This window comes from Oncorhynchus masou, chromosome 33 (assembly GCF_036934945.1).
Source record: "Oncorhynchus masou masou isolate Uvic2021 chromosome 33, UVic_Omas_1.1, whole genome shotgun sequence".
Classification (NCBI taxonomy): domain Eukaryota; kingdom Metazoa; phylum Chordata; class Actinopteri; order Salmoniformes; family Salmonidae; genus Oncorhynchus; species Oncorhynchus masou.
The window spans coordinates 45870551-45885863 of NC_088244.1; the positions used below are offsets into that span (position 1 = coordinate 45870551).

General features: G+C 44.9%; 1 pseudogene; it reads left to right on the top strand.

Moving 5' to 3' along the window:
* The window catches only part of LOC135527408 (histone-lysine N-methyltransferase PRDM16-like), a 472536-nt pseudogene that overhangs the window by 74227 nt on the left and 382996 nt on the right, over positions 1-15313 (top strand).

Here is a 15313-nt window from a genome sequence, read left to right on the forward strand (position 1 = left end):
ACAGAGTCAGTATGCAGGGGTACAGGTTAGTAATGAGGCTGTATACAGAGGGTACCGGTACAGAGTCAGTATGCAGGGGTACAGGTTAGTAATGAGGCTGTATACAGAGGGTACCGGTACAGAGTCAGTATGCAGGGGTACAGGTTAGTAATGAGGCTGTATACAGAGGGTACTGGTACAGAGTCAGTATGCAGGGGTACAGGTTAGTAATGAGGCTGTATACAGAGGGTACGATACAGAGTCAGTATGCAGGGGTAAAGGTTAGTAATGAGGCTGTATACAGAGGGTACGATACAGAGTCAGTATGCAGGGGTAAAGGTTAGTAATGAGGCTGTATACAGAGGGTACCGGTACAGAGTCAGTATGCAGGGGTACAGGTTAGTAATGAGGCTGTATACAGAGGGTACCGATACAGAGTCAGTATGCAGGGGTACAGGTTAGTAATGAGGCTGTATACAGAGGGTACCGGTACAGAGTCAGTATGCAGGGGTACAGGTTAGTAATGAGGCTGTATACAGAGGGTACCGGTACAGAGTCAGTATGCAGGGGTAAAGGTTAGTAATGAGGCTGTATACAGAGGGTACCGGTACAGAGTCAGTTTGCAGGGGTACAGGTTAGTAATGAGGCTGTATACAGAGGGTACTGATACAGAGTCAGTATGCAGGGGTACAGGTTAGTAATGAGGCTGTATACAGAGGGTACCTGTACAGAGTCAGTATGCAGGGGTACAGGTTAGTAATGAGGCTGTATACAGAGGGTTCCGGTACAGAGTCAGTATGCAGGGGTACAGGTTAGTAATGAGGCTGTATACAGAGGGTACCATTACAGAGTCAGTATGCAGGGGTACAGGTTAGTAATGAGGCTGTATACAGAGGGTTCCGGTACAGAGTCAGTATGCAGGGGTACAGGTTAGTAATGAGGCTGTATACAGAGGGTACCGGTACAGAGTCAGTATGCAGGGGTACAGGTTAGTAATGAGGCTGTATACAGAGGGTACTGGTACAGAGTCAGTATGCAGGGGTACAGGTTAGTAATGAGGCTGTATACAGAGGGTACCGGTACAGAGTCAGTATGCAGGGGTACAGGTTAGTAATGAGGCTGTATACAGAGGGTACCAGTACAGAGTCAGTATGCAGGGGTACAGGTTAGTAATGAGGCTGTATACAGAGGGTACCGGTACAGAGTCAGTATGCAGGGGTACAGGTTAGTAATGAGGCTGTATACAGAGGGTACCGTTACAGAGTCAGTATGCAGGGGTACAGGTTAGTAATGAGGCTGTATACAGAGGGTACCGATACAGAGTCAGTATGCAGGGGTACAGGTTAGTAATGAGGCTGTATACAGAGGGTACTGGTACAGAGTCAGTATGCAGGGGTACAGGTTAGTAATGAGGCTGTATACAGAGGGTACCGGTACAGAGTCAGTATGCAGGGGTACAGGTTAGTAATGAGGCTGTATACAGAGGGTACCGATACAGAGTCAGTATGCAGGGGTACAGGTTAGTAATGAGGCTGTATACAGAGGGTACCGTTACAGAGTCAGTATGCAGGGGTACAGGTTAGTAATGAGGCTGTATACAGAGGGTACCGATACAGAGTCAGTATGCAGGGGTACAGGTTAGTAATGAGGCTGTATACAGAGGGTACTGGTACAGAGTCAGTATGCAGGGGTACAGGTTAGTAATGAGGCTGTATACAGAGGGTACCGGTACAGAGTCAGTATGCAGGGGTACAGGTTAGTAATGAGGCTGTATACAGAGGGTACCGATACAGAGTCAGTATGCAGGGGTACAGGTTAGTAATGAGGCTGTATACAGAGGGTACCGGTACAGAGTCAGTATGCAGGGGTACAGGTTAGTAATGAGGCTGTATACAGAGGGTACCGGTACAGAGTCAGTATGCAGGGGTACAGGTTAGTAATGAGGCTGTATACAGAGGGTACGGTACAGAGTCAGTATGCAGGGGTACAGGTTAGTAATGAGGCTGTATACAGAGGGTACCGGTACAGAGTCAGTATGCAGGGGTACAGGTTAGTAATGAGGCTGTATACAGAGGGTACCGGTACAGAGTCAGTATGCAGGGGTACAGGTTAGTAATGAGGCTGTATACAGAGGGTACCGGTACAGAGTCAGTTTGCAGGGGTACAGGTTAGTAATTAGGCTGTATACAGAGGGTACCGGTACAGAGTCAGTATGCAGGGGTACAGGTTAGTAATGAGGCTGTATACAGAGGGTACCGGTACAGAGTCAGTATGCAGGGGTACAGGTTAGTAATGAGGCTGTATACAGAGGGTACGATACAGAGTCAGTATGCAGGGGTACAGGTTAGTAATGAGGCTGTATACAGAGGGTACCGGTACAGAGTCAGTATGCAGGGGTACAGGTTAGTAATGAGGCTGTATACAGAGGGTACCGGTACAGAGTCAGTATGCAGGGGTACAGGTTAGTAATGAGGCTGTATACAGAGGGTACCGGTACAGAGTCAGTATGCAGGGGTACAGGTTAGTAATGAGGCTGTATACAGAGGGTACGATACAGAGTCAGTATGCAGGTGTACAGGTTAGTAATGAGGCTGTATACAGAGGGTTCCGGTACAGAGTCAGTATGCAGGGGTACAGGTTAGTAATGAGGCTGTATACAGAGGGTACCGGTACAGAGTCAGTATGCAGGGGTACAGGTTAGTAATGAGGCTGTATACAGAGGGTACGATACAGAGTCAGTATGCAGGGGTACAGGTTAGTAATGAGGCTGTATACAGAGGGTACTGGTACAGAGTCAGTATGCAGGGGTACAGGTTAGTAATGAGGATGTATACAGAGGGTACCGGTACAGAGTCAGTATGCAGGGGTACAGGTTAGTAATGAGGCTGTATACAGAGGGTACCGGTACAGAGTCAGTTTGCAGGGGTACAGGTTAGTAATGAGGCTGTATACAGAGGGTACCGGTACAGAGTCAGTATGCAGGGGTACAGGTTAGTAATGAGGCTGTATACAGAGGGTACCGGTACAGAGTCAGTACGCAGGGGTACAGGTTAGTAATGAGGCTGTATACAGAGGGTACTGGTACAGAGTCAGTATGCAGGGGTACAGGTTAGTAATGAGGCTGTATACAGAGGGTACGATACAGAGTCAGTATGCAGGGGTACAGGTTAGTAATGAGGCTGTATACAGAGGGTAGCTGTACAGAGTCAGTATGCAGGGGTACAGGTTAGTAATGAGGCTGTATACAGAGGGTACCGGTACAGAGTCAGTATGCAGGGGTACAGGTTAGTAATGAGGCTGTATACAGAGGGTACCTGTACAGAGTCAGTATGCAGGGGTACAGGTTAGTAATGAGGCTGTATACAGAGGGTACCGGTACAGAGTCAGTATGCAGGGGTACAGGTTAGTAATGAGGCTGTATACAGAGGGTACGATACAGAGTCAGTATGCAGGGGTACAGGTTAGTAATGAGGCTGTATACAGAGGGTACGATACAGAGTCAGTATGCAGGGGTACAGGTTAGTAATGAGGCTGTATACAGAGGGTACCGGTACAGAGTCAGTATGCAGGGGTACAGGTTAGTAATGAGGCTGTATACAGAGGGTACGGTACAGAGTCAGTATGCAGGTGTACAGGTTAGTAATGAGGCTGTATACAGAGGGTAGCGGTACAGAGTCATCCATACATCCATACATCTGTCCATCCGTACATCAATCCATCCATCCATCCTACCATCCATCAATCCATCCATCCATCCATCCTACCATCCATCCATCCATCCATCCATCCATCCTACCATCCATCCATACATCGTACCTTCTCCTTTTCTCTCTCCTCGTCCCCTTCCACAGCGTCTCCCTTTCCTACAGGCAGGTCAGCAGCTGTGCTAACATTGTTGTCTTTGTGGTTAATACCACGGTGTATTGTTTAACACTTTTTTGGTTACTACATGATTCCATATATGTTATTTCATAGTTTTGATGTCTTCACTATTATTCTACAATGTAGAAAATAGTAAAAATAAAGAAAAACACTCAAATGAGCAGGTGTGTCCAAACTTTTGACGATATTTTGACTTGTACTATACATATAACCAGAACTAAAATGACGAGGCAACAGGAAAGATAATGAACATTGGCGTAAGCATATGCGATGAGTAAAACAAGTGAGTGCAAAAAGGGTCAATGCACATAGTCCGGGTACCGAAGCTGTTTGGTTAACTATATAACAAACTGTAGAAGCTGTTCAGGGTCCTGTTGGTTCCAGACTTGGTGCATCGGTAGAAGAGACAATTGTCTATGACTTGGGTGGCTGTAGTCTTTGACAATTGTTGTGGTCGTACTCTGACACCGCCTCGTATAATGGTTCTGGATGGCAGGGAGCTCAACCCCAGTTATGTACTGGGCTGTACGCAAATCCTTCTGTAGCGCATTGCGGTTAGATGCCAAGCATTTGCCGTACCAGGCGGTGATGCAGCCAGTCAAGATGCTCGCAATTGTGCAGCTTTGTATAACTTTGTTGCCTCCAGAGTGGGAAGAGAGGTGGTCGTGCCCTCTTCATGACTTTGTTGGTGTGTGTGGGCCATCATAGATCCTTAGGGATGTGGACACAGCTCTCGACCAGCTACAGACTACAGCCCCATCAATGTGAATGGGTTCTGTGCTCCGTTTCCTATTGTCCACGAGCAGCTCCAAGTCAATGGGAAACGCTTGTTTTACACAACAGATAACAATAACAAAGGGGCCAGATTAAAGAATCGCATTTAACATGTTTGAATGAATCGGTAACACTTTATTTGGATAGTCCATCTATATATGCTCTACAGACTATCAGTAACATTTCAACTAACCAACTAACCTTAACCCTTATCCTAACCTTAAACTTAGCCCTTACCCTTTCTCTAAACCTAACCCCAACCGTAACCCTAGCAAGCAGTTGCTTATCAACAGATTGTTGATGGTATGACCATCTGTAGAGCATCTATAGATGGATTATCTGGACGATCCAAATACAGACCAGTAAATCGGATGCATTCATGTTGCCGGGATCTCTGGGTGCACAGTAGTTTCCGGTGGAATAACACGAGCCAAACAAGCGGCCCATTGTAGGCCCAGTCAGCGCCAGGACCCCCAAGGTGTGAGTTAATGATTGACCCCTGACGTAATCAGGATAAATAGTTATCTGTGCAAAGAGCGACAGGGAGAGATAGAACAACATGGGAGAAAGGAAGGCACTATCTAGCAGAGGTCTTTAAGAAACCCCCAGGGAGACTGTGCTAACATCTCTCTCTTGTTCCTGCTTACTTTTCTCTCTCCTCTCCTCTCCTTTTTTGTGGCACATTTTATGGTTGAACATGGCCTCAACTAGAAAGTCACAGGGAACAAGAAGGAGGAAGAGAGAGGAGAGGAGGTTTTTTCAGTGCTGATTAGTTTAAACCTTCCCTTTTTGTGTCAGATCTTTAGGAATAAGAGAACTGAGGACTATCTTAACTCCTGGCCAGAAGACTGCTTTGAATCACATTTGGTTTTTTGCTTGGCGCTCCGCTCCAGCGGTTTCTGTCCAACACAAGTTATGTTTGTTCAAATTAGGGAAGTAACAGTAACAACCCCTTGTTGCACTCGATGGGTGCCAGTTTAAGGGGAGAGAGAAAAGGTTTTAATGCTTCGAAAACACTGTGGATTCTTGGAAACTGCACCAGATAGGCTGAGGTTCTAAAAGTTGAATTGATTTGTGAAAAGTGGAAGCTGCTGCTGGGGTACATGTTTCCCTTCGCCTAATTGTCTGCCTGGTCTGGGCATCTATGAAACCTTGATCATTACCATAGGTAAAAGGCTTGGTTTTACTGCGTTTATATGATAAGCTTCCTGGATCTCTCTCAGGGAATCACCCGCAGCAAGAGCGACATCGTTGAGAAATACAGAGAAAAGAGTCGGCCTGAGAATTGAACTCTGGGAATGTGTATGCAAACTTCTGACCCACCGGGAATGCGATGAAAGAAATGAAAGCTGAAATAAATCATTCTCTCTACTATTATTCTGACATTTTACATTCTTAGAATAAAGTAGTGATCCGAACTGACCTAAAACAGGGAATTTTTACGAGGATTAAATGTCAGGAACTTTGAAAACGTTTAAATGTATTTGTCTAGGTTGTATGTAAACTTCAACCGACTTCAACTGTATAACGTACATCTGTCTTTCTCCAAGTGATCTGGCCATGACTGTGTGAGAGGGGAGTTAGGAGTTGATGCAGATGGTGTGTCAAGCTAGACTCGTGCCTCTCTAATTCTTTGTCTTTGTCGTTATCGCTGGACGGTGGTAACCCGACCAGCACAATTACGCTGTCAGCCACAGAGCAGTGACAAGCATAGATGACTATTCTAAACGGGCAAGTGACTGTCAATGTCTGGGTCATTTCTCCCCCATTATCTGTAAGATGACCCGGCAGGAGATGGTTGAGTGGAACACCATGTCCCATCAGGGCTTCCTCTGACGGTGGGGTGTTTTGACTGGGAACACTGTGTGGCAGGCTGCCCTACCTTGGGCTGAAGGCTTCTTAGGTTTTCCATCTTTCGCTTGTTTGGGTTGTGTGAGTGAGTTTGTAGATCAGTCCTAGAGTAGCCCGGTAGGGTTAAGTTCTATTGGTGATCATGTCTACAGTGTAAAAGTCCTGTCTATACAATATATCTTTTGGTGATACTGGTATAAACTCCCAAAATGGAATGAGTGCAGAGAACACGCCAAGCTACTGCAGTAATATCTAGTAGTCAAGCATCTCTTTCTCACTCTGAAGGCATATACACTTTGATTCTCTCCCTCTCCTCTCCCTCCTTGATTCTCAATTGACGTGTGTGGTTAATCAATGGTGGAATATTTAAGATATTGTACATAAACTAACTCTCTCACTTTCTCTTCCTCTCTCAGATGACATTGAGCCAGTTGACAGCATGCACGAGTCAGAGACCCACCTCCTGGCGGGAGGGGTTGATAGTGGGGAGGAGGAGACCGAGGACAGCCTCATGTCTCACATCTCCGTAGGACCCCTGCCCCCGCACCCCAACAACCACAATCCCAGCCACCATCATCACCACGAGATCCCCTTCACGCCCAAGGAAGGCTCGCCCTACGAGGTGCCCGTCTACATTCCCGGCAACATTCCCGTCCCCAGCGACCTGGAGCTGCGCGAGTCCTCGGTTCCCGGAGCGGGCCTGGGGATATGGGCCAAAACCCGGATCAGGATTGGAGAACACTTTGGACCTCACAGCGCACTGCAGAGCGCCACGGTCAAAGACAGCTCCTTCGGATGGGAGGTAAGTCATTTTTCACCCAGTTTGTACCCAGCAAACCAAAATTGGTTCTGTGAAAATTCCAAGAGCTTTCATTAGGTTGTTGCCAACTGGACAGTTGTGCTGATGATAATACAATGTTTGTATAAAACATTCGAATGACGTTACAAGAACGTTCCCAGAACCCATTTAGTCTGTTCTTTAAATGTTCCCAGAATGTTTAATTAGGTTGTGGGAACAGTCGGGTGGTAACATTGTGGTGACAACACAAAAGATATGTTCCCAAAACACAAAAATTGGCCAGATGATTATCTGTTAGGGAAAGAAACATTTGTTTTAGAGGATGACTAAATCTAGAAAGACTTTTATTTTCCCTAGAAACTTGATTTCAGAAATCATGTTAAACGATTGCGTGCTAAATTGCGGTGAGGTGTACATAATGTGCATATGTACTGAAACATAGTTTGGATCATAATTTATGTATTTCAGTACAAAGGGGAATCTACTAGAATCATTAGGATCCTGGTGGCGCAGCAGACTAAGTAGACTACAGGGCTTGAAGATGGCAGATTGCAGGTTCAAATATACTTGATTACCATTCTATAAAATAGTAATGCTTGGACAATATCCTAATATAATGTAATTATGTAAGAAGTTTGAAATGCTTTTTTTTAAAGTTTGGCAACATCATCCAATAATGTTACCTTACAGAACATTGCAGCAATGTTTTCAGAACTATTTGCATTACCTTGGAAGTAATGTTTTCAGAACTATTTGCATTATCTTGGAAGTAATGTTTTTAGAACCAATCTGGATCATCATGTCCTATCCTTACAGAATAACTTAAACAACCGACTCACAGGGATGTTTGTTGTTTGTTGTTATAGGTGTTAGTAGTAATATCAGCATCAACATTAGCAGAATGTTCCAGGGATGTTTGTTGTTTGTTGTTATAGGTGTTAGTAGTAATATCGGCATCAACATTAACAGAATGTTCCAGGGATGTTTGTTGTTTGTTGTTATAGGTGTTAGTAGTAATATCGGCATCAACATTAACAGAATGTTCCAGGGATGTTTGTTGTTTGTTGTTATAGGTGTTAGTAGTAATATCGGCATCAACATTAGCAGAATGTTCCAGGGATGTTTGTTGTTTGTTGTTATAGGTGTTAGTAGTAATATCGGCATCAACATTAGCAGAATGTTCCAGGGATGTTTGTTGTTTGTTGTTATAGGTGTTAGTAGTAATATCGGCATCAACATTAACAGAATGTTCTCATAATATTTCCTCAGAATCAATTCTATTGTTCCCACATTTTGTTGCTGCTGCATGTTCTAAGAACATTGTGTTATTACTTTACCTGGAAACGTAAGAAGAGCTTTGGGGGAACGTTCTGTGGTGGTTGGTACAGATGTTGTGGAAAACGTTTTAATGAACTTTAGCAGAACATGAACATGAATATTCGGAGACAGTCTGAAATGCAAAAAATGCAAATGAAGAGTCCTTTTCCGAGGTGCAACCTTGAGAAAGGCAAGTGAAAGGCAGTAGGAATGATTCATTGTTAGCTCTTTAGCCAAACGCAACCACCTAGCTGCCAAATGAAGATGCTCTTTCCGTTTCATACTACCATTGGATGTCATCTTTGAACCGGCCCACCACCCTCTCTTTAAATTCAATCAGTCGCCAATGTTGGAAAATCTAACTGATTGCTGGAGGTATGGGCTTTTTGGGTGCCGCCTCCCCCCGTCGGTCTGACGGAGCTCACCCGTTTGGTCATGCCACACGATATGGAAATCAAAGAGGCGCGCAGCCAGGGTCGTTGCAGCTAGTTTGTATTGAACTATACATTTTCATTTCAACATGACATTAGAGGATATTGAAGTTGGGCTCTCTTTCTCTCTCTCTCTCTCTCTCTCTCTCTGTGTCTCTCTCTCTCTCTGTGTCTCTCTCTCTCTCTGTGTCTCTCTCTCTCTCTCTGTCTCTCTCTCTCTCTGTCTCTCTCTCTCTCTCTCTCTCTCTCTCTCTGTGTCTCTCTCTCTCTGTCTCTCTCTCAATTCAATTCATTTCAAGGGCTTTATTGGCATGGGAAACATGTGTTAACATTGCCAAAGCAAGTAAGGTAGATGATATATAAAGTGAATATATAAAGTGAAATAAACAATAAAAATTAACAAGTAAACATCACACATACAGAAGTTTCAAAACAGTAAAGACCTTACAAATGTCATATTATATATATATATATATATATATATATATATATATATACAGTGTTTTAACAATGTACAAATTGTAAAGGACACAAGATAAAATAAATAAGCATAGATATGGGTTGTATTTACAATGGTGTGTGTTCTTCACTGGTTGCCCTTTTCTCGTGGCAACAGGTCACAAATCTTGCTGCTCTGATGGCACACTGTGGAATTTCAGAGAGTAGATATGGGAGTTTTTCAAAATTGGATTTGTTTTTGAATTCTTTGTGGATCTGTGTACTCTGAGGGAAATATGTCTCTCTAATATGGTCATACATTGGGCAGGAGGTTAGGAAGTGCAGATCAGTTTCCACCTCATTTTGTGGGCAGTGAGCACATAGCCTGTCTTCTCTTGAGAGCCATGTCTGCCTACGGCGGCCTTTCTCAATAGCAAGGCTATGCTCGCTGAGTCTTTACATAGTCAAAGCTTTCCTTAATTTTGGGTCAGTCACAGTGGTCAGGTATTCTGCCGCTGTGTACTCTCTGTGTAGGGCCAAATAGCATTCTAGTTTGCTCTGTTTTTTTGTTAATTCTTTCCAATGTGTCAAGTAATTATCTTTTTGTTTTCTCATGATTTGGTTGGGTCTAATTGTGCTGCTGTCCTGGGACTCTGTAAGGTGTGTTTGTGTTTGTGAACAGAGCCCCAGGACCAGGTTGCTTAGGGGACTCTTCTCCAGGTTCATCTCTCTGTAGGTGATGGCTTTGTTGTGGAAGGTTTGGGAATCGCTTCCTTTTAGGTGGTTATAGAATTTAACGGCTCTTTTCTGGATTTTGATAATTAGTGGATATCGGCCTAATTCTGCTCTGCATGCATTATTTGGTGTTCTACGTTGTACACGGAGGATATTTTTGCAGAATTCTGCGTGCAGAGTCTCAATTTGGTGTTTGTCCCATTTTGTGAAGTCTTGGTTGGTGAGCGGACCCCAGACCTCACAACCATAAAGGGCAATGGGCTCTATGACTGATTCAAGTATTTTTAGCCAAATCCTAATTGGTATGTTGAAATTTATGTTCCTTTTGATGGCATAGAATGCTCTTCTTGCCTTGTCTCTCAGATCGTTCACAGCTTTGTGGAAGTTACCTGTGGCGCTGATGTTCAGGCCAAGGTATGTACAGTTTTTTTGTGTGCTCTAGGGCAAAAGTGTCTAGATGGAATTTGTATTTGTGGTCCTGGTGACTGGACCTTTTTTGGAACACCATTATTTTGGTCTTACTGAGATTTACTGTCAGGGCCCAGGTCTGACAGAATCTGTGCATAAGATCTAGGTGCTGCTGTAGCCCCTCCTTGGTTGGTGACAGAAGTACCAGATCATCAGCAAACAGCAGACATTTGACCTCTCAGACATCTCTCTCTCTCTCTCTCTCTCTCTCTCTCTCTCTCTCTCTCTCTCTCTCTCTCGACTAATCAGACTGCACTGCCTCTCATTTCAGCAGGCTGCCATTTTGGTAATTCACATAAATTGTATAGTCTGATATTATAGCGTTACCTTCACATGTAATTACACATCACGTCACTAAAAGGTTGGGTTTAGTTTGGAGGGTGTACTGTACAGTATGTAGGCTGGCTGAGCCAACCACAGTATGCAGCTGCTGGATATAATAGATGTGTGAGTTTGAGTTTATTTTCCTATTTACAGGGACAGTTGACATGCTTCAACGTTTCAGTAAACGTGTCGGTGAGGGTCACATGCTCAATCCCGTGAATTGTGTGTGTGAGGCTGATTATCCCCTGCGTCCGGCCCATGCAATTAATTTCTCTCTCTCCTCCTCTTTCTCTTCCTCTAGTCCAATACACGAGAAGAAGCATTTGCCGATTAGAGAAGCGAGGCACACGCTACATGGCTCAATGCCACAGAAAGCGCTAGGGCTATTCTCTCTCTCTCTCTCTCCGTCTCTCTCAAAGCAGTCATCAGCCTCGCTGGTCCTGCCTAACCCTGTACAACACTCATGTTACCCAAAATGACTGCTTCGCTCAGCACATTGATTTTGAGGGGTCGGCTTATGGCCTGCTGCTCACTGGCAGAAGTACTGCCTGAAGAGGTTCTGTTAGCTCCATGACTAAGTCAGACTCCAGTCAGAGATCAATGTCTGTATATGTGTCTTACATATACTATAATAGCAGTAAGCCAATAATTAAGCTAGTTGTGAGATCGAGTCAGGGCCTCGTTCTAAATATATATTTCATTGCGTGTCAATTATTTTGGCTTCATGCTTTATAGTGTGTCAATTATTTTGGCTTCTCTCTCTCAGCGGGGCTCAGAGCAAAAGGCTCTTATCATAGATAGTCATAACAGCCCAGCCATCGAAAGCCATCATGAGACTCCCCCAGGAACCCTCCCCACACTGGTCTTAGACAAATATACAGGCCTAGAGAGAGAGGGATGGAGGGAACAAAGGGAGAAAGAGTGAGAGAAGAAAGACTGAGGGAGGAAGGGAGGGAACAGAGGGAGAGTGATGGAAGAGTGACAGGGGAGATGGGTCCCTACGAAAGCAGGGGAGGTTAGTGCTGTTAATGGGCCTTAGTGGAGGAGGCCCCCTGTCTATATGTCTGTCTGTGTCTGTCCCCTCTAGCCCCAACTAAACGGGGGACATGTTTGTCTAAATGTGATCCCTCAGTGGAGTGTTTTAATGCTAGTAGTCGTCATTGTGGGAATATTGAATGGGAGTTGAATGGATTGTGTATATACTGTAAAGTGTAGTGTGGATATGGATCCACCTATAGAATGGTTGTTGGTTGGAGTAATGACACAGACTGGCGTGTAATAATATCGGCGTGGGTAGTAATGGGAGTTAAGATGAGGAATGGTGTGTGTGTGTGTGTGTGTGTGTGTGTGTGTGTGTGTGTGTGTGTGTGTGTGTGTGTGTGTGTGTGTGTGTGTGTGTGTGTGTGTGTGTGATCAGTCCAACGCCACCATCCATTCCTGAATAACTAGAATGATCAAGAAGAGAGAAGAGGAGGAAGTCCAGTCTTGTCTGTCCCAGGGCGATGGGCGAGGTGTTAACTCAGACTCATTTCCCCGAGATGGACAGCTCAATCTAGGAGATGCTTAGCTTGCGGCAACGTCCATTCAGCCTGTCTCTCTGCCCCCCCCCCCCCCCACTGGAACAGCAGAGCCACCCTCAGTCCTCCATTTAAAAACTCTTCTTCATCACAACATAATGTAACTCCCTGTCTCCGCACAAGGGCCGGTTTCAATCAAGCCGTCTGTGTTATTTCATAGTCTTGATGTCTTCACTACTATTCTACAATGTGTAAAATAGTACAAATAAAGAAAAACCGTTGAATAAGTAGGTGTTCTAAAACTTTTGAGCGGTAGTGTATATTAATGGTATTTAATCACCCTACTAACCCAGTCACAGGGAGAGTCACCCCCGTGATTCATGCCCTTTGTCTCTCTTCCAAAACCTTCTGTCATCTGGCCTGTTTTGTCCTGCGTCTCAAGTGTTTGCTATCTCAAAGAAAGCACTTGCACAGTCAATAAATGATTCAGGGGTCGCTAAGTAATCTCTCTCTGTGAAGAGGGAAAGAAAAGACACGGAGCATTACCGTGTCAGTCACATTGTCGGACACATTGTCAGCCTTAACTCTGCACAATTAAGAGAGAGCCTTCATAGGGTGAAATGACCTACTTGTGGATAAATTGTATGGTTGATGGCATCTCAGAAGTTTACCATCTCATCTCGTGTGCCACTATCTGTGTTTGAAATGGCACTGTGGTAGTGTGACACCATTCAGGGACACTAAAAACATTTTTGAGTCAAGTCTTCAATGTGATTGCACTGTTAAACTTATTGAGTCTTTCAACTGAAAATGTAGAGTTATCTCACTGACACACACACACACTCACTCACTCACTCACTCACTCACAATATGCCAAGGCGTTCGATGCATTAGATGGGCGTTCTCTCTCTCTCTCTCCCTTTCTCTCTCTCTCAACGTGCGATTGGCTTAGCAATATGCCAAGAAGTTAGATGCATTAGATGGGCTCTCTCTCTCTCTCTCTCTCTCTTTCTCTCTCTCTCAACGTGCGATTGGCTTAGCAATATGCCAAGAAGTTAGATGCATTAGATGGGCGCTCTCTCTCTCTCTTTCTCTCTCTCAAAGTGCGATTGGCTTAGCAATATGGCAAGAAGTTAGATGCATTAGATGGGCGCTCTCTCTCTCTTTCTCTCTCTCTTTCTCTCTCTCTCAACGTGCGATTGGCTTAGCAATATGCCAAAGCGTTCGATGCATTAGATGGGCGCTCTCTCTCTCTCTCTCTCAACGTGCGATTGGCTTAGCAATATGCCAAGGCGTTAGATGCATTAGAAGGGCGCTCTCTCTCTCTCTCTCTCTCTCTCTCTCTCTCTCAACGTGCGATTGGCTTAGCAATATGCCAAGGCGTTAGATGCATTAGATGAGCTCTCTCTCTCTCTCTCTCTCTCTCTCAACGTGCGATTGGCTTAGCAATATGTCAAGGCGTTAGATGCATTAGATGGGCGCTCTCTCTCTCTCTCTTTCTCTCTCTCTCAACGTGCGATTGGCTTAGCAATATGCCAAGAAGTTAGATGCATTAGATGGGCGTTCTCTCTCTCTCTCTCTCTCTCTCTCTCTCTCTCTTTTCTCTCTCTCTCAACGTGCGATTGGCTTAGCAATATGCCAAGGCGTTAGATGCATTAGATGGGCGCTCTCTCTCTCTCTCTCTCTCTCTTTCTCTCTCTCTCTCAACGTGCGATTGGCTTAGCAATATGCCAAGGCGTTAGATGCATTAGATGGTCTCTCTCTCTCTCTCTCTCTCTCTCTCTCTCTCTCTCTCTCTCTCTCTCTCTCTCTCAACGTGTGATTGGCTTAGCAATATGCCAAGGTGTTAGATGCATTAGATGGGCGCTCTCTCTCTCTTTCTCTCTCTCTCAACGTGCGATTGGCTTAGCAATATGCCAAGAAGTTAGATGCATTAGATGGGCGTTCTCTCTCTCTCTCTCTCTCTCTCAACGTGCGATTGGCTTAGCAATATGCCAAGGCGTTAGATGCATTAGATGGGCGCTCTCTCTCTCTCAACGTGCGATTGGCTTAGCAATATGCCAAGGCGTTAGATGCATTAGATGGGCGCTCTCTCTCTCTCTTTCTCTCTCTCTCAACGTGCGATTGGCTTAGCAATATGCCAAGGCGTTAGATGCATTAGATGGGCTCTCTCTCTCTCTCTCTCTCTTTCTCTCTCTCTCAACGTGCGATTGGCTTAGCAATATGCCAAGGCGTTAGATGCATTAGATGGGCTCTCTCTCTCTCTCTCTCTCTCTCTCTTTCTCTCTCTCTCTCAACGTGTGATTGGCTTAGCAATATGCCAAGGTGTTAGATGCATTAGATGGGCGCTCTCTCTCTCTCTCTTTCTCTCTCTCTCGACGTGCGATTGGCTTAGCAATATGCCAAGAAGTTAGATGCATTAGATGGGCGTTCTCTCTCTCTCTCTCTCTCTTCTTTCTCTCTCTCTCAACGTGCGATTGGCTTAGCAATATGCCAAGGCGTTAGATGCATTAGATGGGCGCTCTCTCTCTCAACGTGCGATTGGCTTAGCAATATGCCAAGGCGTTAGATGCATTAGATGGGCGCTCTCTCTCTCTCTCTCTTTCTCTCTCTCTCAACGTGCGATTGGCTTAGCAATATGCCAAGAAGTTAGATGCATTAGATGGGCTCTCTCTCTCTCTCTTTCTCTCTCTCTCAACGTGCGATTGGCTTAGCAATATGCCAAGAAGTTAGATGCATTAGATGGGCTCTCTCTCTCTCTCTCTCTCTCTCTTTCTCTCTCTCTCTCAACGTGCGAT